At 48.4% G+C, this 20,068-nt stretch overlaps 1 protein-coding gene across 7 annotated transcripts in view; it reads right to left on the reverse strand.

Moving 5' to 3' along the window:
• PXYLP1 (2-phosphoxylose phosphatase 1) overlaps positions 1–19,165 on the reverse strand; it is a 94,672-nt gene extending 75,507 nt beyond the window's left edge. Inside the window, exons 1-2 of one of the 7 annotated variants that reach the window (XM_059888972.1) lie at positions 18,997–19,165; positions 14,957–15,027 (exon numbers count right to left, since the gene is read on the reverse strand). The gene's annotated coding sequence lies outside the window, so the exon portion shown is untranslated. Of the gene's footprint in view, positions 1–10,465; positions 10,616–11,021; positions 11,173–12,093; positions 12,282–14,956; positions 15,089–18,996 lie in introns of those variants that run through there. The other 6 variants (XM_024996076.2, XM_024996069.2, XM_024996088.2 and 3 more) reach the window with 6 other exon arrangements.
• Positions 19,166–20,068: the final 903 nt, after the last annotated feature.

Below are 20,068 nucleotides of genomic sequence, written 5' to 3' on the forward strand. Positions count from 1 at the left end.
TCCTCTCTGGGGGTGGGGGCTGGAGGGGAAGAGACAATGTTGGGAGATTGGGTGAGTGGGGCCACTTGAAAGGGCACAAGCAGCTCTCATGGGCTCAAAGTTCTTGAAGGTTCCTCTGGTATCAAGGAAGCTGAAGGCCCTTCTTTCTGGAGTAACCTCCCACTGCTGAAGGGAACTAGGACTCACTCCCTCAAAGCTGTTAAGAACATGGCCTGAGTCAAGAAAGAGTGATAATGAGAAACTTCCATTATTCTGTTGGCCCAGTTCCCGAAGGTAGGAACAGAAGCTGGGATTTAAGACAGATGATCTGGGAAGAAAAACTATTTCTGGCTGGAGCTTTCTTAGCACAGCATTTCTTTTCAAGACAGACACCTCCAGTTGCCCCTCAATATTCATTTATTCTTTACTAACAGAATCCTGATTAAGTGGGGGGTTGTGGGCTTCCCTGGTAGCTCAGTTGGTAAAGAATCCACCTGCAATGCAGGAGACCCCGGTTCGATTCCTGGGTCGGGAAGATCTGCTGGAGAAGGGATAGGCTACCCACTCCAGTATCCTTGAGTTTCCCTTGTGGCTCAGCTGGTAAAGAATCTGCCTGCAATGCAGGAGACCTAGGTTTGATCCCTGGGTTGGGAAAATCCCCTGGAGAAGGGAAAGGCTACCCACTCCAGTATTCTGGCCTGGAGAATTCCATGGACTATATACAGTCCATGGGGTCACAAAGAGTCGGACACGACTGAGCGACTTTCACTTTCACTTTGGGGGTGGTGGTGAGGAAGTGTCACTGGCATTGTCAGCTCACCATAAAACGCATCTCCTCTTCCTCTTAGGCACTAGGCTGGACCACATTTCCCAGCCTCCCTCACAGGAGGTATGGTCATGTGACTGACTCCTGGCAAATGTCAGTGGGAGCAATTCTCTATCAAGTCTGGCCCATAAAATCTTTCCATCCTCCATCTTTCATGTTCCTTCCTCTTTCGCTGACTGATGCAAACGAGCATGACAGCCTTAAGAGCTTGGATCCCTGAATCACCTTTTGGAAAAGAGCCCCTACCCTCCCTTTTCAGGAACAGCCATTTTGGACTCTGTGTGAACAAACAGTTAATGTCCATCATACTTGAGTCATTAAATGTACAGCAGACCCTTGAACATGGCTCCACTTACAGACAAATCTTTTTCAATAGTAAATACACTACTAGACAATCTGAGGTTGGTTGAACCCACAGATGTGGGACTGCGGATATGGAGGGCCAACTACAGTTACACACAGAATTTTTACTTGGGGGTGGGGGAAGGTCAGTGCCCCAAACCTCTGTGTTGCTGAAGGGTCAACTGCATTTGGTTTGTTTGTTTCAGCCTATCTAACTCCTCTAAGCAGCGGTGTGCCCTGCTAAATACTCATATGACCCTTTTAACTGGGAATGGCCATATGACACAGTTCTGGCCCTGACACATTAGAGGAGGTCTGCTGGATGTTGTGGGGGAAAAGTCTGTTTTCCTGATAAAAGGTATCAGGGTGGCTGGCACTTCCTTCCTGCAGCAACCATTCTGCCATCATGAAGAAAAGGCCAGGAAAAAGAACAGTGTGTCAGTTCAGACAGATATCTGCTGTTGAAACCAAAGCCAGCAACCCCCTACCTTCAAACATCTTCTTACACAAGAGAAACAGACCATTATTTGTTTAAGCCAGGAAGGTAGGTTACTCTGCTGCCAAACACAAGCCTGCTTTACAACCACTCATTCATTCATCCATTCATTTATTCACCCAACCTTTATTGAGGCCTATATCATGCCAGTTCTTGAGCTAATGGAAGAAGATACAGAGATGAGCTGGGTGTAGCCCCTGCTCTCCTGAAGCACCCAGTCAAGCTGTGGAGACAGGCCCCTGGGCAGACAATCTGAATTCAGTGGGAACGGATGCTGTGGTGGCACAAGATGATCTGGAGGGTGTGAGCAATGGTGGTGGGTGAGCACAGAGCCAAGGAGTTCCCAACTCCCTTTCTGGCACTGGACACACAGAGCAAACACCCCTCAAGCTAAAAAGCAAACAACAAGAACGTGCTGTGCTCGGCTGAGCCAACTGCAATTACTTACTGCATTTGAGTCCCTAAACACCATCAATTAATGCAGCTGTTTCAAGATAATCAGCAGTCATTAGAGCAAGATGCTCAAGAGGAGAATATAAAAACTCACACGCCGCTGACTTAGACATGCCGGAAAGTCTGTGAACCGAGGATGAGACAGGCTGGCTTAGACCCTCAGACCCTCCTGCCTGCTGACATTAGGATCTCTCTTTTTCAAAGACACAGTCATCTTTCACCTTGAAGACAGAGCCCCCCCAAATCAAACGTCTATGCCATGACCTTCAACCATAAATGCCCAAACTTTGATTCTCAGGTGTGCATTTGTTTCCATTAAGAACTGCAGTGGAGACAGACTGGCAACAAAAATCAACCCCATCTGGGAAATCAAAACCAGAGAAGTCAGAGCAGTCGGGGAACCAACTGGAAAGTAAAGGTTCTCCTCCTTTTAACTCAATGCTGCCTACACACAAATAATTTTTCTTTTTTAGTGAATGGTATTATTGGTCATTTCTTTACTTTCCAAGTATACTAACGCATATATATGGAATTTAGAAAGATGGTAACAATAACCCGGTGTACGAGACAGCAAAAGAGACACTGATGTATAGAACAGTCTTATGGACTCTGTGGGAGAGGGAGAGGGTGGGAAGATTTGGGAGAATGACATTGAAACATGTAAAATATCATGTAAGAAAGGAGTTGCCAGTCCAGGTTCGATACACGATACTGGATGCTTGGGGCTAGTGCACTGGGACGACCCAGAGGGATGGTATGGGGAGGGAGGAGGGAGGAGGGTTCAGGATGGGGAACACATGTATACCTGTGGTGGATTCATTTTGATATTTGGCAAAACTAATACAATTATGTAAAGTTTAAAAATAAAATAAAGTTTAAAAAATAAATAAATAATAAAAGTAAATTAAATTAAAAAAAAAAAAAGAAAAAAAGACAAAGCCTCATTGACCTCAGATTCCAGAAGTTTAAAAATAAATAAACTAGGACTTCCTTGCTGGTACAGTGGGTAAGAATCCACCTACCAGTGCAGGGGACACAAGTTTGATCCCTGGTGTGAGAAGATCCCACATGCCATGGAGCAACTTCAGCTACTGAAGCCCACGAGCCACGAGCCCATGCTCTGCAACAAGTGAAGTCACTACAATGAGAAGCCTGAGCACCGTAATGAAGAGTAGCCCCCTGCTTGTCGCAACTACAGGAAAGCCTGTGTGCTGCAATGAAGACCCAACACAACCAAAAAAAAAAAAAAAAAACAATTTTTTTTAATGAATAAAATAAGCAGGTTCCTCATTAAGAGGATTGATGATCCGCTTTCCAGTCTGACTGCCGACTTATCAGTACAAAGAACTCCAGTGGAGACCAGAGGGTGTGCTAATCACACAAAGCGGAGAGGCACTCGGGTTCTGAGGCTGTAATCACAGGCTCCTCTAGTCCTCCCCCCAGCGCTGGAGGCCATTGCTAGCGGGCAGGCTGCCATACTGGAGTTCCTCTGTAGAACACACGGAGTAGCGGAGGGTGAGAGCTGAGGAGGAGGGACCTCCCTTTCCTGGACCAAGTATTAAACTCAGGCCTGTTAACACTTTCCCAGAGACTTTCAGATCCAGAAGGTTCCAGCTATGGCAGACACAGGACACATGACAATGTCAAAAGCACAGGCCCAGAATGGTACCACTTGTGCTAAAGCCCATGATACCAAACCTAGATTTAATATTTGACCTAACTGCGATTTCAGCCTCCCCCAGATACGTCATCTCAATGGGCCAGTTCGGAGTTTTCTGGCCAGCACGAATGAGGTGATCTGTCACATGAGTCCTCTCTATCCAGAGAAAGTAGAGATAGACTACAAGATAGACCCTTGCCCCTCGCCCAGAAGAACGCGACTTGGCCTGAAACAACCCTGGATTTTCTTTTGTTAATAGCCTCCTTGCCACTCCCTCGTCCTACTTATAAAAACCGTCTCTTTGCACAGCCCCTCAGAGCGCCCTTCTGTTTACTAGATGGGGTGCTGCCCATTCAGGACTCTTGAGTAAAGCCAATTAGATTTTCACATCTATTTGGTTGAATTTTGTTTTTCCCTAGTAGTCTGGCCCTCTGCCTCAGGCTAGTCTCTGACCTGCTCTCAGGAGCAGCTGTGCCATTCGTCAGAGAACTGGGTTTCCGGTGGGATCATGGGTTTCTGGGGTGATGGACAGTCAGCCCAGAACAGTGGTCAGGCATCTGGTGCCATCAACCAGGACCAGGAATATGCTGGCAAACCAGGTGAGTAAACACTGAGTTCACAGCCTCTTATCATGCTTCCCGCTAACGACCTGAGGCCAAGAGTGATAGTTAAAACACGAACAGCCAGCATGTGTCAGACATGGACCAGTCAAATGAGTGCCTATGTTTAGCAGCGGGCAAGGCCACGTCACCAGAGTATACCAGCTGAAGTATACCACTGTGCCCCACCCCTCCTGCCTTGGTCAACCCTTCACAGGCTAAACTCTGGCCTCTCGAGGCCATAAAAAGTGGCCTGGAGTCAGGTGAGTGCCCAGGAAATGCCTCTGCTGTTATTCCTGTCCTTCACCGTGAACTTGAGCATGATGTCCTCCATTCTATGGGCAGGAGGCTATGTGTATCTTATCATCCTATATCCATCATCTCAGTGCAGTCGGCTGGTATGAAAAATGTTTTGCAACCCACTCCAATATTCTTGCCTAGGAAATCCCATGGACAGAGGAGCCTGGTGGGCTACAGTCCGTGGGGTCACAAAGAATCAGACATGACTAAGTGACTAAACAGCAAGAGCATTAAGGAATGAATGGTTAAAAAAATAAAGACAAAAAAAAAAAAAAAACCCACAGCTAACATTTAAGCATGTACTATGCATTCTAAGTCCTTGTCATGTACTGTCTCATCTCAGCTTCACAGTAATACCATGAAGTGGGTATTATTATCATAACCTTGGTTTTACAAAAGAGAAAATAGAGGCATAGAGAAGCTGGGTAACTTGTCCAAGGGTACGAGCCTAATAATGACAGATCCAGGATTTAAAGCCAGTCTGGCTTCAGGGTCTACACTCTGACCCACTGCACTGTGCTGAGTACACACCCACAGGAATGTTAGTATCAGGAAGTCATCAGAGAACCTCTGACACCCACACACCCTGAAAAATCCTTCCAGATGGTTTCTGATGATGCTGAGCATATACTGTTGTTGTTTTTCTCCACTCAAGAGATCTGAATTCTAGGGGAAGCCTTTTAAACACCCTGTGGTCCATGTCCCCATCCCTAAGAAGATCCCAGACCTGCCAGAAGGATTGAACAAGATCATGGACACAGCTCCCTGTTTAAATGGTAAGCTACTACATAAGCAAAACATACGATCATAATGATTAATATATTTCAGTAAAGGGACAGATAAAAATTTCTATACCTATCAATCTGCTGCTGCTGCGTCACTTCAGTCGTGTCCGACTCTGTGTGACCCCATAGACGGTAGCCCACCAGCCCCGTCCCTGGGACTCTCCAGGCAAGAACACTGGAGTGGGTTGCCATTTCCTTCTCCAGTGGATGAAAGTGAAAAGTGAAAGGGAAGTCACTCAGTCGTGTCCGACTCTTAGTGACCCCATGGACTGCAGCCGACCAGGTTCCTCCGTCCATGGGATTTTCCAGGCAAGAGTACTGGAGTGGGGTGCCATTTGTTGTATATACTTCTATGGAAGGTCCTATTTATACCTCTTCACATTTCAGAAACAATGTTTAAAGCTTAATTTACTTCTGTAAGCCTGGGTCCTTCCATTATTACTTCTGAGCCTCCAGACATTTCTACTATATCTTTAATAATTTTACTTTAATCTTTCATCTTAGAAGCATAAAAAGTTAATGAGGCAGTAAATATCTTACTCTAACTTCAGATTCTTCTATATTAGCAGCTGACACAATTAGCAAGCAAGAGCTTCATTTTACTTTATAATTAAAAAGCTCAAAATGATACTACTCTGTCTCTGAAGGCCTGGAGTTTGGTGTTGGATCCAAGAATGAGGTGGATCTAGGGAAGTAAGCTGTGGTTTCTGTCAGTTGGAAAGACACATGTCTCCAAGTAATTGAGGGGTAGGACAAATAGTATTCAAACTATTTGTAAACTGGGTGTAAATGATGATGCTAACCACAGACAGGAGTGCAGAGGAGAGGAGGGGGAGGAAGTATCAGAACCAGGAGCAATGATTTTCATCTTAATCTGTTCTTTAAAGCTATGGTTTCTATGCTATTGATTGTGGCTCTCTCTGGAAGTTGGTTATACACAGAGGCATAGAGTGGTAAGCAGATGACAAAAGGATGCCTCATAATACAAAAACATGAACGCATAAGTTGGGGGAGTGACTATGCAAACACAGAACTTTCAAGTTCCTAAGTTGCTACCACTAGATATTTGAGTTGCCCAAGCTCTCCTCCACCCTACTACCAGCACAGAGGTGGCTCGATCAATGTGTGCAGTGCAGGAAGATGGGGCTGGGGGAGGCGGTGGCGGGGGGTGGGGAATAGGGGACCAGGGTGCAGATACTCCTGGTGGAGCACTGCCTGCAGCCAGAAGGCAGCCTAGAGGACATGGGTGACACTGCCTCCTAGCCACAAGAACTACATCACAAGGCTCCTCCAAGTTCTTTCATCATTAACACCTGCTGTGCTCCTGAGATGGCTCCTCTCTTCATTACTGATAGCCCTGCTTCTTTCCCAGAGCCAGTGGCTTCCCTTACAAAGGCCCAAGAAGATTCAGAGCAGCCTCCTGGCTCTAGAGATGGAGGCTACTTACTATGCTGGAGGCTGTGGCTCAGTGAGGCCACCCTGGCCCTCCTGCCCTTTGCACTCAGACGGAGCCTTGCAGGATCTCCAGGTTGAAGGGCTTTGGCAGGTCCTATTCCACCTGTGAGGCTGCTCAGGAGGCTCAGGAAGAATCCCAGGGAGGCTGCTGCCCACCGTCCTACCAGAAGGCAGCTGTTGCCTCTTCTCCCGCTGCTAAGCACAGGTATGTGCGAGTGCGCTCAGTTGCTTCAGTCTTGTCTGACTCTTTGAAATTCTGTGGACTGTAGCCCACCAGGCTCCTCTGTCCAAGGGAGTCTCAGGCTAGAATACTGGAAAGGGTTGCCATTTCCTCCTCCAGGAGATCTTCCCTACCCAGGGATGGAACCCATGTATCTAGCGCCACCTGCACTGCAGGCGGATTCTTTACTGCTGAGCCACCAGGGAAGCCCCAGGCACAGGTTCAGACCCTCCCAGCCGGCTCTCTTTTGGCCACGCCCCTCAGCATCCCAGGTGTGAGCTGGCTCCCCTAGGCTGGATCCCAGAACAATGTCGTTGCTCAAGCCACCTTTTCCAAAGGGGCACACCCCTCATTCACAACTTCAGAGGGATTCATGCTTTCCCACCTCCCTGGGGTCCAGCTCTCACCTGGCTTTCATGGCCTCCTAGGAAGCAGAACAGTGGGGCCTGGCACACCTTATTTCAGGTAACTGTGAGGCCGTTTTCCCTATCTCAGCGAATTTGCTCCTAATGATAACTCCTCCCCCAGAATGTGGGCACATGACACCTTATCCACCTACCAAGAACCTCATTCCAGGGCTGAACTCTACCCCCGGGAGTTTTCAGAACCCTGGCTATTCTGTCATCCCTTTTCCTACTTCCTCCAGATAGCAAGCTTACTTTCTTCCTCTTTCCCTCCCTCCCCTTCTCTCACTTACAGACCTCAGGCATTAATTAAGCCTCTTCTAGAAAACAACTGCAGGAATCCTGGGTATGAGCCAGACCTGGAGGCAGAGACAGTCTGGGTGAGGAAGATAAGCCCACAACAGTTTTGAACCTACAAGCAGTGCAGGTTCTTGCTTCAAAGTGACATTCCAAATTCCAATCCTTTCCAGATTCCTTAAAAAGGGGACACAGGCTGCTCCCACCCTTGTTGCCTCTGGCCATTCTCTCCAGGGCTGGCCTTTGATAGAGGCGGCAGGGCTGGCCTTTGATCTACCTGCCAGCAGGTCATGGCCACCCACCACAGTCAGAAACACCTTCCCCAAACACCAGCCTCCTCAACAGATCAGCAAATCAAATTGCCAGAAAAGTGCAAGAAGGGGTGTTCTTAGCTCTCTCCAGGGAAATGAAGCTCTCTCCTTCATCTCCACTGGAGTGAAGACGGTGTGATCTGAAGCAGTCAGCGGGACTCCACAAGTGGCTTCCCCTTCATTATGCACAGGGATGAGGGACCCTGAACGGGGCTGCTGCCACAGCTCAAGGCCCTAGAGGTCAAGCGGTGGAGGACTCACCACTCACCAGGGAGCCTTATCTCCCCACGGTGGCCATCACCTTATCACTCCAATCGGGGCATGAAGACAGCTTCTTTTCTTCCTAGAAACTCTGGAGTCCCCCCTGAGTTAGAGACCCAGTTGTCAAAGTCGGACCCATAAATTATGCTCTCTGCCCTCACTACACACAGAAATGAATGTCTCCACTCAGATATTTCTTTAAAATTTGATGAAGGATAACATTCTGGAAACAGTGAAGCACAATGGGAAAACATGGGTTATGGATTCTGATAGCCTGGATTCAGGAGGGACACCCACTTATTTACTAAACAAACACTGAGTACCTGTCATTTAGAGAATGGAAGCCTGGGTGCTGGGGGCTTAACGATGGTTCCACCCTCCTGGGCGGTGGGGCATCTGACATTCAATAACTCATCACACAGCAGCCTGGGGAGGGCTGAAGAAACACCCACAGGAATTTGGGGGCATGGCACCCAACTCCAGTACTCTTGCCTGGAAAATCCCATGGATGGAGGAGCCTGGTGGGCTGTAGTCCATGGGGTAGCTGAGGGTTGGACATGACTGAGCGACTTCACTTTGACTTTTCACTTGCATGCATTGGAGAAGGAAATGGCAACCCACTCCAGTGTTCTTGCCTGGAGAAATCCCAGGGACGGGGGAGCCTGGTGGGCTGCCGTCTATGGGGTCGCACAGAGTCGGACACGACTGAAGTGACTTAGCAGCAGCAGCAGCAGAGGGAGCCTACCAGGCCCAGTGTGACCGGGGGCTAATTACTTACTAATTCACTATTCAATGGTAAAAACTATTGAGCTAAATACTCTTCAAACAAATCACTGGGAAGAAAGAGATGCAGATACCTCCTTCCGCAAATGCTCTAAGTGCGGAGCTGCAAAGGCCCGGTGGCCCACCTAAGTCCCTGGTGCCTGAAAGTAGCCTCCCAGGTATCAGTGATGGGGGCTGGCCAGGAGCTAACCTGTAAAATAGACATGCCTCGTACATATCCTTTCTAAAACATAGTCGTTGTTTTGTCCTGTCCTACTCTTTTGCGACCCCATGGACTGTAGCCCCCGAGGTTCCTCTGTCCATCGGATTTCCCAGGCAAGAATACTGGAGTGGGTTGCCATTTCCCTCTCCAGCCAGGAATTGAACTCCTGTCTCCTGCATTGGCAAGCGGGTTCTCTACCACTGAGCCACCAGAGAAGCCCTCTCTAAAATAGACAATTCATTCAATCCAAAACTTAATGAAAGCCAGGAGAATGGATGAGTTGGGTTCATGCACTGGTTTTCTGACTGTCACCCTGCATTTCCACCTCTCTCCAGGAAACTCGAGGTTTTTCAAACCACCTGTTTATTTTAAACCCTCTTCCCAGAGATTCCGAACAGCGAACCAACACCTCCGAGGAGGAATTGTTGCCGAGCCGGGTCCGCAGTCACCTCACGTTTGTGAGGGTGGCCGAGCACACCGTGTTCCACCCTTGGGTTCATCCGCGGGCCTTCTGCAAATAGCAACAAATGTCCCCAACTTGTGGAGCCTTCTTGAGGCTCCCTTAGTCGCCCACCCCACGCTTCCCCATTCGCACGCGATCTGATCCCACAGCTCTCGTGATTTTACTTTTCGAATGCTTACAAAGCACCCTGTCTTCCCACGAAGGCACTAGCCAGCCGGGCAGGGATGTCCTCCCCACCCCCCCACCGAAACGCCCCGCCGAAGCGGGTAAAATATGGCTCCAACGCCTCTTGCACCGCTAAACCTTCGACCACCCACCCACAGGTAGAATTCGAAAGACCGCTGCAGCCGCCAAGAACGCGGCCAGCTCGAAGCACATCCAATTTCGCATGTATGACAAAGCCGGCTGCTTTAAAAGGCTGCGACCTAGACAAGTTCGCGAGCAAGAGCAACTGCGGGGGGTGGAAACCCCGCAGTCCTGATCTGAGCATCCCGGAACGTTCACCCGCGCGCGGAGCTACCCCTTCGCGGGGCCCCGGGACTCCCGGGGGCGCCGCGCGCAGGTAGCGGCCGGAGCAGCCGGCCCCACCGCCGAGGAAGGCCGCCGAGAACTTGCTGCCGCCTGCTTACCTGGCGCCCCGTGGGCTCGCGGCGGCCGGGGAAGGGGGATCTTGCAGGGGAGCTCCAGTTCCGGCTGCAACCAGGCGGCAAGAGTGCGGGGGCCGGGCCGGCGCGGGCCGGAGGGGCGGGACAGCGCACCCAGGCAGAGGAGGTGCGGAGCTGGAGGTGGAGAAGCGGGAGGTGGCGGGGTTTAAGGGAGGCACCCGCCGCGGGGTGCGGGGCAAGGACTTAGGAAAAGGGCGGCGGGATCCTAGGCCGGGTTAGGGGGCGCTGGGGCTAGGAGAGAGGGCGGCGGATCAGAAGGCGGGGACTGGGATCCGGGCGCGGGAGCTGAGGGGTCGGCTTAGGGAGAAGGAGCGAGTCCGGGGCCGGGGTTTGGGGAAGAGGCGGGGATGGAGGAGGGAGCTTAGTAGCCGGGTTCAGACCGGGTACCCGCAAGCGCGCCCCTGACCTCCCCCGCCCCCGCACCCCTCTCCCACCGGAGTCACTGCCCAGTCGTCCCGGCCTTGGCGCGTTCGGAAGACCCCCTTGGTGTCCGAGCCCGAACCCCAGGACACCCGCCCACCTCGAGCCTCAGTGGGAGGCTCCGCTCAGCCTCAAAGGCAACCGCCTCGACCGCGGCCCGCGCCGCGCTCACCGCCCATGGTCCCGGCCCGGCCCGGCTCCGCCGCAGCGCGCCCGGTTCCGCGCTCGCCGCCTGCTCTGCCCGGCGCAGCGGGAGGCGAGGGCGGCGCGCACCGACTTCGGGCAGCGCGACATCTCGCAGCGCCCCCTACTGACCTCGCTGCGCTCGGGGCCCGGCCCGCCCCGCGCTGGGCGCCCTCCAGCTCCGCCCCGGAGGCGGCGTTGCGGTGCGGCCCGGCACGCTAGAAGGGAGCGGAGGAGAGGACACTGACTGGAGGAGGCCAAACACAGGCCCCAGGGACGGGACAACCATCGGAGATCTCGGCGGGCGAAAGTCGCAGTCACGGGCACGCTGAGTGCGCGGGGACCGCGGCCACCTGAGCGCAGGGCCGGACTCGGGATCAGGAGTGGACGCACGCCTAGGTCGGGTGCGCAGACACGGCCCGGGCCTGGAGCCCTAGTGTGGGGTGCCCGTGGGCCGTGGGCTTGACCCGGCGCTACCCGGGGTCCGGTGCTGAGCTGGTCGCCCGTTTTGGGGACCCACCGTTACTGGGTGACTGCAGCCTTATAGACCCAAACTGTCATGATTCTGGCCACCTTGCCCTCCCGACCACCCCCGCCCCCAGCCTACTCCTTGTTCTCTTCCGGCCCCAACCACATCCGGCCCTGTGTGTCAACTCTAGACCAGCTGCTCCCTCGGGGTGGCCTCTAGGTGCCCTGCGGAGGTCGCCATCCTGGCAGCCTCCATCCCCACCCCTTCTCTGAGCTACCGGGAAGCCATTGAGCACTTGACTGATTTCTGTAACTCTCTGTTAGACACACTTGAGGCTTGCAGTTGGAACTTGATTTGATACTTTATGGGGGCAGGGGGAGCAGGGGTCATTTCTCTCAAATGTTGGGCTCTAGCTGGTGGGGATTACTACTTGATTTCTCTGCGCAAGATAATCTGACCAACTGTGACTGACAGAGAGGCCTTTGGTATCAGTTCCAGAACTACAGTGACCTCTACGTACCTTAGAGCAATTGGTCTTGAGCAAAATGGGCTCCTAAGTATTTACTGTTGACCTTCTGAGCTCACTTTCTGGAGGCGTTTCTCACGTGGCCTCTTCTCTCATTCCTGTACTGCTGCTGCTGCTAAGTCACTTCAGTCGTGTCCGACTCTGTGGGATTCTCCAGGCAGGAACACTGGATCGGGTTGCCATTTCCTTCTCCAATGTGTGAAAGTGAAAAGTCAAAGTGAAGTCGCTCAGTCGTGTCCGACTCTTAGCAACCCCATGGACTGCAGCCTACCAGGCTCCTCCGTCCATGGGGTTTTCCAGGCAAGAGTACTGGAGTGGGGTGCCATTGCCTTCTCCCCATTCCTGTACTGGTGGCTCCCAAATCCACACTCAACACAAAGATGTTACCCACATTTCTACCGACTCTCTGGCTTTCTGCTCAGAACTTTCCATCTCAGTTCAGCACTCCCAGCACCAAATTCTCTCTCTTGCCAGCTCCCAAGTGTATCTGCTCAATGGTCTCACAATGTTCACAGTCTCCTGCTTTGCCTTCCTCAGCTGAAGGCTCAAGGTCCAGGGAGCCTTGGCTTCTAAAGGCTTTCTCTTCCCATTCCTGGGGTGCCAGGCTGTGCTCAGCTCCTCCCTGCCCCGACCTCTGACACAATGCTACCCAGGCATGAACTGCACCTCCCAGGACAAAATTGTTTCACTGTCCCCTTTAGCATCACCCAGATTCTCCCACCTGGCTCTCAGGCCACCCTACCCACCCAACACCTCTCCTCCTTTCCTTCACAATCCCACTGACTATCCTCTCACTAAGTCCAGGCTCTACACCTTCCCTGGTGCTGGCTGCCTCTTCCCTGCACGAGGTAGGGCACTTTCTGCTCTAAATCAGGGGTCCCCAAACCTGAGTAGGAACTGGGCAGCACAGCAGAAGGTGAGAAGCACTGCAAAGCTTCGTCTGTATTTACCAGCCACTACGCATTGCTCACGTTACTACCTGAACTCTGCCTCCTGTCAGATCACCTGCAGCATTAGATTCTCATAGGAAAATTATCACAATGTAATAATAATAGAAATAAAGCACACAATACATGTAATGCACTTTAATCATCCTAACCCTCCCCTCTCCTCACTCTGTGGAAAACTTATCTTTCACAAAACTGGTCCCTGGAGCTCAAAAGGTTGCTAGGGGGACTTCCCTGGTGGTCCAACAGCTAAAACTCTGACCTCCCAATGCAGGGGGCCCGGGTTTTATTCCCTGGTCAGGGAACTAGATCCCACATGCCACAACCAAAGATCAAAGATCCTGGATCCAGCAACTAAGACCTGGGACAGCCAAATAAATTAATTTTTAAAAAGGCTGCTGAAGACCACTGCTCTAAATGACAGGCAACCCAATTCGCATGTACTTAAACAAGAAGGAATTGATTGACTTACGTAAATTAAAAGCTCAGGGCACATCTGCTTCATGCCTGGGTTTAGGCCCGGAAACTAAAGCTTTCAGGGATGCTCTATCTCCCAGCTTTGCTTTCTTCCATGTGAGCTGTACTCTCAGGCTCTCTGCAAGACCCCAGCAGATCCAGGCTCACAACCTCACAGCCACGAGGCCAGCAGAAAAACTGCTTCTCCTTGCCCACCATTCCTGCAAGCCTTGGGCCTGACTCTGGTTGGGTCACCTGTCCACCCTGTCCTGCCAGCCACTGTGACCCCATGGTGGTTCTGTCTCTCCCTGCTACCTGCTCAGCCCCAACAAGTACCTGCTCCTGCATCCCTTCTCTGTCACAACAGGACTGAAGGGGACCCAGGGGTGCCACTGCTAACCATTTCCCCACAAAACACACCTCACTACGGCTCACCTGGCTGCAAGCCTCCTGCGTTGGCCCAGGGCATTTTCCAAACAGAAAAGGGTTCCAAACAGGGGCAGAGTTCCAAAAAGGAAGTGGGAAACAAGACCCTCTGCTTACAGCTTCCTGTCTTTTTACCATACCCCCTTCTAGGTCAAGACTTGGTACAGAGGTGGCCTCAGGCCTCTCCGGGAACCAGGCATCATATTCTCCTTAGATTCTCCCTCTCAGTCTCTTTCCTCGCTTCCCCGATTCTCTGATGGCTTCAATCCCCCTTTTTTCTTGGAGGAGGTGTCCCCTCCTTTCTCCCTGTGGACTTTGGGTTCTGAGTAGTACCCACCCGTCCTGGCCCCTGGTGTAGTAACACTCCTTGGCTGGAACTTAAAGGAGGAAGGGGCTACAAGGAGGAGAAAAAAAGAATTCCTACTGGGAAAATATATGTGAGGAAGCATCTCAAAACTATCACTGCCGTTCAGCCTCTTTCTTCTGTGGTTGGTGAGGAGGTAAGATGTGGCCTGAAGCAGCTGGTGGCCTCCTGGTAAGCACCTGAGGTGGCTGTGCCAAAGCTGACCACCTAGAGGAAAACAGTCAAGAGGCAGCTTCCTGTCATGCCTAAAACCAGGACCTGAATTTTTCAAGTACATGTCCAGTGAATCTCTGCTTTTCCCCCAAGCAAACTAGAATTGGTTTTTCCATAACATGCAACCAAAAGAGTTCTGAGTAGCACAAGCCCAGCACAGCGCCTGGCACATTGATCCCTGAAAAAGAGTAATCTTTCATCATCATTATTCATGTGATAGGGGGCAAGCCATGCCCATCAATGACTGTAAAACAGAGGAGAAAGGAAAAAGCACAAGTGACCATTTGTTCATAACCTTGGTTTCCCCTTCTCTTCCCAGATTTTGTCCTTCCCACATACACATTTTGGCCCCCAGGGAAACTCAAAATTCATTGAAAGTTGAACCCTCCCATCTTATAAAAATAGTCCCAGACTCAGCCAAGTCATGAATATTCTGCCAGGCAGTACTTACTGTCTTTCTGTGCAAGCAGCCCCTGCCTGGAGCAGCTGGGAGCAGGTGCCCATCTTCAATTCAGTTTCAATCTGCTGAGCATAAAAAAGCTGAGCAAATATTTGTACAGCCTCTTTTGTCCTGCTCTGTAAACTTAGAGAAACAGTGGGCTACTGCCCCTAGCCTGAAAGGATTGACTAGGGGAAAACAAGAAGTCTAGGACAGGGTATGAGGTAACAATGATACCAGGGAGGCCCCTAGGCACCTGGGTGAGGTGGTTGATTGTCATCAGGTTCTAAGTTCCAAAGGTCTGTGCGGCCCACAGCCTGCCTTACGACAGAATTACACATCCGTGCAAAATATTTTTTTTGTACACACCACAATATCTAGATTACTGATATTATTTTTAAGTTCCATTTACCATGGGTTTCCCTGATTATAAAAGTACCCACTCATTGTAAAAACTTGGGAAAAGACAAAGGACACAAAAAGATGAAAATTTAAATAACCCATGATAAGTGTATGTCAAATAATACAGTAAACATCCAACCAAGATTTAAAGTGGGAAGACTAACCCATACATGCTTCCATTCCACAGCTGGCCACCTCAGAGCCCCAGGGAGATAAATATCTTGCAAAGGTTAAAAGTCATTTCTTAGGTTCTTTCAAATCTCCTGCATTCTCCCTAACACAAGTATAATTTTCAAAACTGTCATCAGGGCCTCCCTGCTCCAGGGTGGTCCATGCTCCATCATTTATGTATATGCATGATTCATTGTACTTGATACCAGCTGCAACCTCATCTCCCCACGCCAACAGGCTTATTATACAAGTCCCTGCCCCTCCGAAGAGCAATCAGGGAGGGCAAACTCATTTTACCATCTAGCTGGGTGAAATCTAATTAGAAAGGCAAATCTGGAAGAACAGAACACAAAATAACCACATTTAATAAAAAATAAGAGATGGCTTCAAACCTGACCTTGAGCCAAAAAAATAATCACAAAGAACTGAAGTAATTTACTGAATCATAAGTCTAAATATTCATTTTGTCCTCTAAAAGCTGAACCCAACCAAAAGATGTTTCTAGGCAAAAAAGAAACAAATAAGCACTGGATGAACTCACACAAATCTTATTTGGAAATCATAAAAGGACAACAAGGATTTCAGCTATTTTATCTACAACAGTGCCAGGAAGATAGTATTAAAGTTGAATGAATGGATGAATGGACCTGGAGCCCATCCCCCTCGTTTTACAATTAGAAGTCAAGCAGAAAGGAGACAGGAGGAGAGTGGGGATCTGGTGGAGTTTTCTGCAATCTTGTGACCCCTTGGAAGAAAAAAATGAGAGATTAGTGCCCATGAGAGATGTAGGGCCCAGCTAACACTCCAGACTTCAGTCAGGACTGAAAATAGAAAAGATGGAAGCTAGGAAATAGCCTTGGAATTCTGAAAGATACCATTGCCAATGTAGAATTCTATGCTCAGAGAAACGAGGGACAGAAGGGTAATCAATTTGCCCCAAATTAATCACAGTAATGGAAAAGAATGTACATTCTGCTATTATTGGGTGGAGTCTCATATAGATGCAAATTAAGTCAATAGTGTTTTTCAACTCTTCCAGATCCTTACTAATTTTTTTTCTCCTTTTCTATCAATTATTGAATGAGTGGTTGACATCTACTGTAATTACTATAATTTATTTCTTCTTTCAGACCTATTATTAATTTTTGCTTCATGTGTTTTTAAGTTTTTATTAGGTACAGAAATGATTTGGATTTTATGTATACCTGATAAATTGCCCCTTTATTTCTTTATCCCTTTTTAATATCTTTGATATGAAATCTACTTCATCTGATGTTAACATAGCCACTCCAGTTTTCTTTAGGATAGTGTGGTACAATCTTTTCCATCCCTTCTCCTTTAATCTATTTGTCTTTATATTTAAAGTGTTTTTTGGTGAGTATAAAAAAGTTGTATGTTGCTTTTTTATTCAACCTGACAATCTCTGCTTTTTATTTGAGGTGTTTCAACTATTTTTATTTCATGAGATTAATAATTTGGTTGGGTTTAATAGTATCATTTTACTATTTTCTATTTGTCCCATTCTACACAATTGCACTCATCTCACATGCTAGTAAAGTAATGCTCAAAATTCTCCAAGCCAGGCTTCAGCAATACGTGAGCCGTGAACTTCCAGATGTTCAAGTTGGTTTTAGAAAAGGCAGAGGAACCAGAGATCAAATTGCCAACATCCACTGGATCATGGAAAAAGCAAGAGAGTTCCAGAAAAACATCTATTTCTGCTTTATTGACTATGCCAAAGCCTTTGACTGTGTGAATCACAATAAACCGTGGAAAATTCTGAAAGAGATGGGAATACCAGACCACCTGACCTGCCTCTTGAGAAACCTATGTGCAGGTAAGGAAGCAACAGTTAGAACTGGACATGGAACAACAGACTGGTTCCAAATAGGAAAAGGAGTACATCAAGGCCATATATTGTCACCCTGCTTATTTAACTTATATGCAGAATACATCATGAGAAACGCTGGGCTGGAAGAAGCACAAGCTGGAATCAAGATTGCCAGGAGAAATATCAATAACCTCAGATATGCAGATGACACCACCATTATGGGCAGAAAGTGAAGAGGAACTAAAAAGCCTCTTGATGAAAGTGAAAGTGCAGAGTGAAAAAGTTGACTTAAAGCTCAACATTCAGAAAATGAAGATCATGGCATATGGTCCCATCACTTCATGGGAAATAGATGGGGAAACAGTGGAAATAGTGTCAGACTTTATTTTTCTGGGCTCCAAAATCACTGCAGATGGTGACTGCAGCCATGAAATTAAAAGACGCTTACTCCTTGGAAGGAAAGTTATGACCAACCTAGATAGCATATTCAAAAGCAGAGACATTACTTTGCCAACAAAGGTCCGTCTAGTCAAGGCTATGGTTTTTCCAGTGGTCATGTATGGATGTGAGAGTTGGACTGTGAAGAAAGCTGAGTGCCAAAGAATTGATGCGTTTGAACTGTGGTGTTGGAGAAGACTCTTGAGAGTCCCTTGGACTGCAAGGAGATCCACCCAGTCCATTCTGAAGGAGATCAGCCCTGGGATTCTTTGGAAGGAATGATGCTAAAGCTGAAACTCCAGTACTTTGGCCACCTCATGCAAAGAGTTGACTCACTGGAAAAGACTGATGCTGGGAGGGATTGGGGGCAGGAAGAGAAGGGGACGACAGAGGATGAGATGGCTGGATGGCATCACTGACTCAATGGGCGTGAGTCTGAGTGAACTCCAGGAGTTGGTGATGGACAGGGAGGCCTGGCATGCTGCGATTCATGGGGTCACAGAGAGTCAGACAAGACTGAACAACTGAACTGAACACAATTTTTATTTCTTTTTTGTTAATTGAGTATTTTTTTATGATTTCTTTTTAACTCCTTTGCTTATTTTTTATGTCTCTTCTTTTTTTTATTGCCAGTGGTTGTGTTAGGGTTATAGTATACATTTTTTAGGTTATCACAGTCATGCTGTGATATTATTTTACTACTTGATTAATAGTATAATAAACATATTTAACTATACTTTGATTAGCTCTCCTACCCACTGAAATGTTGTTTTCATACACCTTATGTCTACATTTTAAAAACTCATTTATTTTTAAAGCTTTATTTATTTATTTGTCTGTGCTGAGTCTTAGTTTCAGCATACGGGATCTCTTGATTGTGACATATGAGCTCCTAGTTGTGGCATGTAGGGTCTAGTACTCTGACCACAGATCAAACCTGGGTCCCCTGGATTGGGAGCACATAGAATCTTAGCCACTGGCCCACCAGAGAAGTCCTGTATCTACAAATGTTACAGACTCCATGATACATTGTTATCACTTTTGCTTTAAACCATCAATTTCTCTTTTAAGGTGATTTTTAAAATAAGAAAGAGTCATTTTATTGTTACATATTTACCATTTCTGATGCTCCCCATTTCCTTGTGTGGCCTCATATTTCCATCTAGTGTCATTTCCTTTTGCCTAAAGGAGTCACTTTAACATTTCTTACCCTGTATGTCTTGTGGTGATAAACTCTTCCAGCTTTTGTATGTCTGAAGAATATCTTGAGGTCACCTTTGTTTCTGAAAGATATTTTCACTGGGTAGAGAATCCTAGGTTGACAGCCTGTATCTTTCAGTCCTTTAAAGTTGTTGCATCACTTATTTCTGACTTCTCAGGTGGCTCAGTGGGAAAGAATCCACCTGCCAATATAGGAGACACATGAGACACGGGTTCAATCCCTGGGTTGGAAAGATGCCCTGCAGGAGGAAATGCCAACCCACTCCAACATTCTTGCCTGGAAAATCCCATGGACAGAGAAGCCTGGTGGGCAATAATAGTCCATGGAGCTACAAAATAGTCAGACATGACTGAGTGATTGAGCACGCATGCACAAACACTGATTTCCATTGTTTTGCTGTTATTTTTTCTCTTTCTTCCTCTTTACATAATGTGTCTTTTCTCCGCTGCTTGCTTTTATAATTTTCTATTTTCAATGGTTTTAAGTAATTAGATGATGATTTGCTTTGATGTCATTTTCCTGTTGTTTCTTCTGCTTGAGGCTTAATGAGAAACCTGTTCACTTCCCCTTGAGGGACGGGGCTCAAAAGAATCCTTCCACCCAAGAAACTAAAGCACTTATATCTAGCTGCTCCCTCAATGCCCAGAGCACCCAGTATATTCTCACACATCTTACAAAGAGAGAAATATCCCTCACCCCTCTCTCCTCTGCGCCGTTCTCTCTATCCATCATACCCGGCTCCAACACCCTATCCTACTCCCTTGGATCCTCTGTGGGTTACAAAATGGTCCAAAGTAGAGAGGTTGAGTTGAGCCATAGTCTGGGGTGGGGTGGAAAACAGGCCTGGGACAACTGGGGTTCTCCCTGCTGTCTTGGAGAACCAAAGATAGGATGGACCAAAGTCCCTTTGAAAGAGTGACAGGCTAGCATAAGGGTAGTGTGAGGAGTGGGTAGAGAATGGAGAGCTTGCAAAAAGCCTCTACTTCCCAATGAGTGCCTAGGACATGCCTGCACTTTGCTGGTGTTACTGGGAAGAATAAAATCTGATTACATATTGAGG

The sequence above is a fragment of the Bos taurus genome, chromosome 1, assembly GCF_002263795.3.
Source record: "Bos taurus isolate L1 Dominette 01449 registration number 42190680 breed Hereford chromosome 1, ARS-UCD2.0, whole genome shotgun sequence".
Lineage (NCBI taxonomy): Eukaryota > Metazoa > Chordata > Mammalia > Artiodactyla > Bovidae > Bos > Bos taurus.